The sequence below is a fragment of the Ranitomeya imitator genome, chromosome 2 (assembly GCF_032444005.1).
Source record: "Ranitomeya imitator isolate aRanImi1 chromosome 2, aRanImi1.pri, whole genome shotgun sequence".
NCBI lineage: Eukaryota > Metazoa > Chordata > Amphibia > Anura > Dendrobatidae > Ranitomeya > Ranitomeya imitator.
The window spans coordinates 534,633,296-534,642,409 of NC_091283.1; positions in this window are offsets into that span (position 1 = coordinate 534,633,296).

Genomic DNA, 9,114 nt, shown 5'->3' on the forward strand with positions numbered 1-9,114 from the left:
TTCTCTCAGAGCCGTTCCAAACAGTTGGCCCGTTACCATGTGAACTTTCTGAGGCTCTGTCAAGGGATAAAACTCGAGCATAAATATAGATATTGGCCTGCACTCTAAATCGGGTCGGGGTGCTGGTGCGACAGACCCTAAGGTCCAATAACAGAATAATATGTAATCCACCGCACTCCCTATGTGGAATATCTTTGAGCAGAAATGTATTCTTTTTTGAGATTTGCTAATTTATTCAAAAGGTGAAATCAATAACATCGGATCAAAACACAAGGCAATTGTTACAAATTGTGTATGCGACTCAGAATGGTGACGTTTCGACCCTCCCGGGTCTTAATCTCGGGTCGCACTGTGAACATAAAAACAATATATATATACATCTTGAAATGAACAAAAACATAATACATAACACTATACACTTAGCAAATAGTAATGAAAGACATCAAGTACAATCAGTGTGATGAGATACATACTAAAGTCAATAATCCCCAATAGATATAGATTCCGGAAGCTAGATTAATGACGTAATGTAAGGGGAGTATGTCTAGTAGCATGGTATCTATAAGAACCTCCAATGGAAAAGATATGACTGTTACCTAAATCCAGGGTTTGATAGAAAATAATAGAAATAACGATGTCCCTGTGGTATCCAGGGGCTGGAAGGAATAAGAATAATGTTAATGCAATGTGGTCATTTAGTGAACAGTTGTAGTTATAGTTGTATATGGGTTAATTACCAGGTATAGCTTTCTAATGCGTGTAGCCTAGTAAGAGATTCGTCTCTAGGTGCAACCTAAAAGGTCAGTATAGTATTAGAAAAAGGATGTCATAGGTAATGTATAGAGGCTACTGTGGTAGATACCGTATATACTCGAGTATAAGCCGAGATTTTCAGCCCAAATTTTTGGGCTGAAAGTGCCCCCCTCGGCTTATACTCGAGTCACGGTAGCGGTGGGGTCGGCGGGTGAGGGGGTGAGGGCGCTGAGGTATACTTACCTAGTCCCAGCGATCCTCGCGCTGTCCCTGCCGTCCCACGGGCTTCGGCGCTGCAGCTTCTTCCTCTCTTCAGCGGTCACGTGGGACCGCTCATTACAGAAATGAATAAGCGGCTCCACCTCCCATAGGGGCGGAGCCGCTTATTCATTTCTCTAATCAGCGGTGCCGGTGACCGCTGATAGAGAAAGAAGCTGCGGCACCGAAGACAGGAGGGGACAGCGCGAGGATCGCCAGGACTAGGTGAGTATAGCATATTCACCTGTCCTCGTTCCAGCCGCCGGGCGCCGATCCATCTTCCCGGCCGGCGCCTCCATCTTCCCGGCGTCTCTGCTCTCTGACTGTTCAGGCAGAGGGCGCGATGACGCATACAGTGTGCGCGGCGCCCTCTGCCTGATCAGTCAGAGCAGAGACGCCGGGAAGATGGAGGCGCCGGAACGAGACGCCGGGAGCTGCAATCAAGGGAGGTGAGTATGTGTTTTTATTTCTTTATTGCGGCAGCGGCGGCACAAATTTATGTGGAACATCTATGGGGCACAGTGAACGGTGCAGAGCACCGTATATGGCACAGCACAGCTATGGGGCACAGTGAACGGTGCAGAGCACCGTATATGGCACAGCACAGCTATGGGGCACAGTGAACGGTGCAGAGCACCGTATATGGCACAGCACAGCTATGGGGCACAGTGAACGGTGCAGAGCACCGTATATGGCACAGCACAGCTATGGGGCACAGTGAACGGTGCAGAGCACCGTATATGGCACAGCACAGCTATGGGGCACAGTGAACGGTGCAGAGCACCGTATATGGCACAGCACAGCTATGTATGGGGCACAGTGAACGGTGCAGAGCACCGTATATGGCACAGCACAGCTATGGGGCACAGTGAACGGTGCAGAGCACCGTATATGGCACAGCACAGCTATGTATGGGGCACAGTGAACGGTGCAGAGCACCGTATATGGCACAGCACAGCTATGGGGCACAGTGAACGGTGCAGAGCACCGTATATGGCACAGCTATGGGGCACAGTGAACGGTGCAGAGCACCGTATATGGCACATCTATGGGGCACAGTGAACGGTGCAGAGCACCGTATATGGCACAGCTAGGGGGCACAATGAACGGTGCAGAGCACTATATGGTTCACACCTATGGGGAAATATGAACGGTGCAGAGCACTATATGGCACAGCTATGGGGAAATAATGATCTATTTTTATTTTTGAAATTCACCGGTAAATGCTGCATTTCCACCCTAGGCTTATACTCGAGTCAATAAGTTTTCCCAGTTTTTTGTGGCAAAATTAGGGGGGTCGGCTTATACTCGGGTCGGCTTATACTCGAGTATATACGGTAATTAGCTTAAAGAAAAATACCAGTAGTACGGCAACGTCAGGCTGATAATATGACGGTGGATACGGTCCACGGGGCAAACCAATTATGGATTTATCCTGAAACATCGCATACAGCGTGAATAGTGATATCAATATATGAAAAAAAAGGGGGGGGGGGTTGTCCTGTGATAATAAATATAGGCCATATACCTTAATAAGGAATAATGGAGGCGCATCTGTTTCTTGGAGGTGATGGGACCATAAATATAGCCTACAGAAGGATCCGTATACGGGTATAACCTGAAAATGCCACAAGTATGATGGTCGGTAAATGCTAAAACTATGGATGGTGACCTATCGTAACTAGAATAGATAATTACCTTAATTGTGAAAGACAGCGGCGCTTCTGCGTCTTGCTGGTGTTTAAATGAAAAGCACGGCCGAAAGGGAGATCCGTTATGGGGTAAAGCCTGTAATGTTACAAGTAGGGTAGTGAAGAATGGTAATAATATAGATGGTGCCCCGTAGTATCCGTAGTGGGTCGTTACCTTAATGGGGAGGAACAGCGGCGCTACTGCGTCTTGCTGGTGCAAAAGGCGTGAAACCCTAAGGGGTCATAAACTGAACCAATGAGTATAGCACTCAGAGAGATGGGCACCTCATGTATAGGTATAGTGGGGAATAAGAAAGGTTACCTGGGAGGAGAGAGCGGCGCTCCTACGTCCTGTGTGTTGGCCTGCCACATACTGATGTGGCGTTCTATAAATAGGTGGCCGCTCAATGTGTGCGGAAACGACATATCGGAATACCTAACTAATCTAATGCGCATGTCAGAGCCCAGATATCGGCTCCGTTGCTATAGCGCAACTATGCTGTGATGCGCATGACCGCTGAAGTTTTGTAGTGTGTGAAAGGGATGGTGTAAGGAGATCGCCAAACCGGAAGTGACGTTGCGTTAACGTCGGGCAAGCGATCTGCGCATGTCCGGCGGTAGCTAAGGACTCCGGGGGCTCATAGTAACCTCTGCTAGTGATGATGGTGGTGTAAGTGGCCTAATGAGTATGCTAATCGGATCCCTAAGAGGAATGTAGTGTTAATAGTGCGGCCGGTTACTGGAACTGGTAATATAATCCTGAAAAAAATGGTAATAGTAAAACAAAAGGAAGGAAAACAAATGAAAAGATAAAATAAAATAAAAATAAAAAATTAAAATTAAAAAATAAAATAAAATGACCAAATAGAAAAATGTTGGAGAATAATATGAAAAAAGAAAATTAAGATGAAAAATAAAAAGAAAATAAAATGAAAAATAAAATGAAAAATAAAGTAATGATAATAGTAAAAATTAAAATGAAAATGAAAAAAGGGGGCTAGAAATGGTACCTGGATGGTAGTAAAATAGGATCGAATGACATGGTATCCAAAAAGAGAGAAAGGAAATAAAGTAAAAAAAGGAAGGGGGGGGGGGAAATATATAAAAAGAAAAAGAGAAAAAAGAAAACAAAATATAATGTATACACTCGGGGAGGAAGGAGACACTCACCTAAAAATGAATGGCTTCAACGTGTCTGGAAGGCAAAAGGCAGGAAAAAATGAAGTTAATAAATTTTATTAAATAAGCCAATTTCTCTATTCAAACCCCTAGGCTCCAGTGTGTCTAGAGTGTGGATCCAGTAAGCCTCTCTCTGTTTGAGGATCCTAACTCGATCACCTCCTCGTCTGGGGCACTCTATCTGCTCTACCACTTGGAATTTAAGTTGTGCCACTGAATGGTGATGCCTCACGAAATGGTCTGGAAGAGGGAGCCAGGTCTTGCCACATCTGATCGTAGATTTATGGCTAGATATCCTATCTTTCACATGCTGTGTGGTCTCCCCTACATATAAGAGGCCACATGGACACTTTATCACATAAACTACAAAATTTGAATTGCAGGTGTAATATCCCCTAATGGGATATGTCTTCCCAGTCCTGGGGTGCACGATTTTCTCTGATTTAATTATGTTCGAGCAGGAGGCACAGCTCAGGCAAGGAAATGTGCCATGGCGTTTGGTACCCAATAGCCTTTGAGTTGTCATAGGATGTGCGCTGCCTATATCTGCTCGTACCAGTTTGTCCCTAAGATTAGTAGCCCTTTTGGTACACATCAATGTTGGTGTGTTAAAAGAATCGATGTTAGGATAGGTCCAGATGAGGAATATGTCATCAATAAATCTATGATAACAGATGGCATGCTGTTGGAATAATAAATTAGTAAAGACATAATTTACCTCAAAGTGATTCATAAAGGCGTTAGCGTAGGCTGGCGCTACGTTCGACCCCATTGCGGTACCCCGTTGTTGATTATAGAACGTATCCTCATATAAGAAATAGTTCTCATAGAGAATTAGTCTCAAAAGATCCAGACAGAGTTGAATGGTATCTGTTGTGAGTTCTGATTCCTCCAACAAAGATTTGGTTGCCTCAATTCCCTTGTCATGTGCGATAGACGTATAGAGACTATTGACGTCTAGAGTAACCAGTAGACTATCAGGGGGGACTGATCCCACTTGTTTCAGGATGGTTAGAAAATGTCCTGTGTCTAAGAGAAAAGACTTTGTTGTTCTTACCAAAGGAGTTAATATTTTCTCTAAAAACACGGAGAGAGGTGAAAGAATTGAATCCGTGGAGGCCACGATGGGCCTGCCCGGTGGGTTGACAAGTGATTTATGTATCTTTGGTAAGATATAGAATACTGGTATAATGGGATGAGGATTTGATAAAAAAGTAGCTGTTTTTTTATCTATTGTGTTTTGGTCAAGGTATAGTTGGTCAGATGTTTTATTTTACGGTCAATGTCGCTAGTGGGGTCCCTTGGTATCACCTGATAAGTCTCAGTATCAGATAGTTGTCTATATACTTCCTGACAATATGTCTGTCGATCCATCACTACAATGGCCCCACCTTTGTCTGCCGGCTTTATGATAATCCCCTTATTTTCAGACAACGACTTAAGTGCCCTTAAAGGAAGTATATAGACAACTATCTGATACTGAGACTTATCAGGTGATACCAAGGGACCCCACTAGCGACATTGACCGTAAAATAAAACATCTGACCAAACTGTACCTTGACCAAAACACAATAGATCAAAAAACAGCTACTTTTTTATCAAATCCTTATCCCATTATACCAGTATTCTATATCTTACCAAAGATACATAAATCACTTGTCAACCCACCGGGCAGGCCCATAGTGGGCTCAACGGATTCAATTCTTTCACCTCTCTCCGTGTTTTTAGAGAAAATATTAACTCCTTTGGTAAGAACAACAAAGTCTTTTCTCTTAGACACAGGACATTTTCTAACCATCCTGAAACAAGTGGGATCAGTCCCCCCTGATAGTCTACTGGTTACTCTAGACGTCAATAGTCTCTATACGTCTATCGCACATGACAAGGGAATTGGGGCAACCAAATCTTTGTTGGAGGAATCAGAACTCACAACAGATACCATTCAACTCTGTCTGGATCTTTTGAGACTAATTCTCTATGAGAACTATTTCTTATATGAGGATACGTTCTATAATCAACAACGGGGTACCGCAATGGGGTCGAACGTAGCGCCAGCCTACGCTAACACCTTTATGAATCACTTTGAGGTAAATTATGTCTTTACTAATTTATTATTCCAACAGCATGCCATCTGTTATCATAGATTTATTGATGACATATTCCTCATCTGGACAGGCACGGCGGCTACTCTAAACACATTCTACCTCTTTCTAAATTCTATCCATCCTGAGCTACAATTCACAATCCACCAAGATAAAGACTCCGTACCCTTTTTAGATACCCTTGTAACAAAAAATTCACTAGGTCGACTACAGACAGATTTGTTTTGCAAACCAACAGACTGCAATAGCTTATTACACTACACTAGCTGTCATCCAAAAACCACCAGAAACAGTATACCCCGCTCACAATTTAACAGGGTTACACGGATAGTTTCTGAAACCAACACAGCAACCACCAGACTTGAAACAATGGCAGAGAAATTTCCGGAGAGAAATTATCCAACTAGATTATTGGCCAAAGAAAAAACTCGTGCCCTCGCTCCACCTTCACCTCCCCCACCTACCCAACCCAAGGAAAGAGTGCCGTTTGTACACACTTACCATCCTCTTATGCCGAAAGTCCACTCTATCATTAGGAAACATTGGCCACTTTTGGCCCGAGCCTATCCTAACATCGATTCTTTTAACACACCAACATTGATGTGTACCAAAAGGGCTACTAATCTTAGGGACAAACTGGTACGAGCAGATATAGGCAGCGCACATCCTATGACAACTCAAAGGCTATTGGGTACCAAACGCCATGGCACATTTCCTTGCCTGAGCTGTGCCTCCTGCTCGAACATAATTAAATCAGAGAACATCGTGCACCCCAGGACTGGGAAGACATATCCCATTAGGGGATATTACACCTGCAATTCGAATTTTGTAGTTTATGTGATAAAGTGTCCATGTGGCCTCTTATATGTAGGGGAGACCACACAGCATGCGAAAGATAGGATATCTAGCCATAAATCTACGATCAGATGTGGCAAGACCTGGCTCCCTCTTCCAGACCATTTCGTGAGGCATCACCATTCAGTGGCACAACTTAAATTCCAAGTGGTAGAGCAGATAGAGCGCCCCAGACGAGGAGGTGATCGAGTTAGGATCCTCAAACAGAGAGAGGCTTACTGGATCCACACTCTAGACACACTGGAGCCTAGGGGTTTGAATAGAGAAATTAATTGGCTTATTTAATAAAATTTATTAACTTCATTTTTTCCTGCCTTTTGCCTTCCAGACACGTTGAAGCCATTCATTTTTAGGTGAGTGTCTCCTTCCTCCCCGAGTGTATACATTATATTTTGTTTTCTTTTTTCTCTTTTTCTTTTTATATATTTCCCCCCCCCCCCCTTCCTTTTTTTACTTTATTTCCTTTCTCTCTTTTTGGATACCATGTCATTCGATCCTATTTTACTACCATCCAGGTACCATTTCTAGCCCCCTTTTTTCATTTTCATTTTACCGTATATACTCGAGTATAAGCCGACCCGAGTATAAGCCGACCCCCCTAATTTTGCCACAAAAAACTGGGAAAACTTATTGACTCGAGTATAAGCCTAGGGTAGAAAATGCAGCATTTACCGGTGAATTTCAAAAATAAAAATAGATGCTCCATACCGTTCATTATTGCCCCATAGATGCTCCATATACAACTGTGCTATATAGAATGCTCTGCACCGTTGATTATGGCCCCATAGGTGCTCCTTATAATGCTGTGCCATATATGCTCTGCACCTTTGATTATGGCCCCATAGGTGCTCCTTATAATGCTGTGCCATATATGCTCTGCACCTTTGATTATGGCCCCATAGGTGCTCCTTATAATGCTGTGCCCCATATATGCTCTGCACCTTTATGGCCCCATAGGTGCTCCTTATAATGCTGTGCCCCATATATGCTCTGCACCTTTATGGCCCCATAGGTGCTCCTTATAATGCTGTGCCCCATATATGCTCTGCACCTTTATGGCCCCATAGGTGCTCCTTATAATGCTGTGCCCCATTTATGCTCTGCACCTTTATGGCCCCATAGGTGCTCCTTATAATGCTGTGCCCCATATATGCTCTGCACCTTTATGGCCCCATAGGTGCTCCTTAGAATGCTGTGCCCCATATATGCTCTGCACCTTTGATTATGGCCCCATAGGTGCTCCTTATAATGCTGTGCCCCATATATGCTCTGCACCTTTATGGCCCCATAGGTGCTCCTTATAATGCTGTGCCCCATATATGCTCTGCACCTTTATGGCCCCATAGGTGCTCCTTATAATGCTGTGCCCCATTTATGCTCTGCACCTTTATGGCCCCATAGGTGCTCCTTATAATGCTGTGCCCCATATATGCTCTGCACCTTTATGGCCCCATAGGTGCTCCTTAGAATGCTGTGCCCCATATATGCTCTGCACCTTTGATTATGGCCCCATAGGTGCTCCTTATAATGCTGTGCCCCATATATGCTCTGCACCTTTATGGCCCCATAGGTGCTCCTTATAATGCTGTGCCCCATATATGCTCTGCACCTTTATGGCCCCATAGGTGCTCCTTAGAATGCTGTGCCCCATATATGCTCTGCACCTTTGATTATGGCCCCATAGGTGCTCCTTATAATGCTGTGCCCCATATATGCTCTGCACCTTTATGGCCCCATAGGTGCTCCTTAGAATGCTGTGCCCCATATATGCTCTGCACCTTTGATTATGGCCCCATAGGTGCTCCTTATAATGCTGTGCCCCATATATGCTCTGCACCTTTATGGCCCCATAGGTGCTCCTTATAATGCTGTGCCCCATATATGCTCTGCACCTTTATGGCCCCATAGGTGCTCCTTAGAATGCTGTGCCCCATATATGCTCTGCACCTTTGATTATGGCCCCATAGGTGCTCCTTATAATGCTGTGCCCCATATATGCTCTGCACCTTTATGGCCCCATAGGTGCTCCTTATAATGCTGTGCCCCATATATGCTCTGCACCTTTATGGCCCCATAGGTGCTCCTTATAATGCTGTGCCCCATTTATGCTCTGCACCTTTATGGCCCCATAGGTGCTCCTTATAATGCTGTGCCCCATATATGCTCTGCACCTTTATGGCCCCATAGGTGCTCCTTAGAATGCTGTGCCCCATATATGCTCTGCACCTTTGATTATGGCCCCATAGGTGCTCCTTATAATGCTGTGCCCCATATAT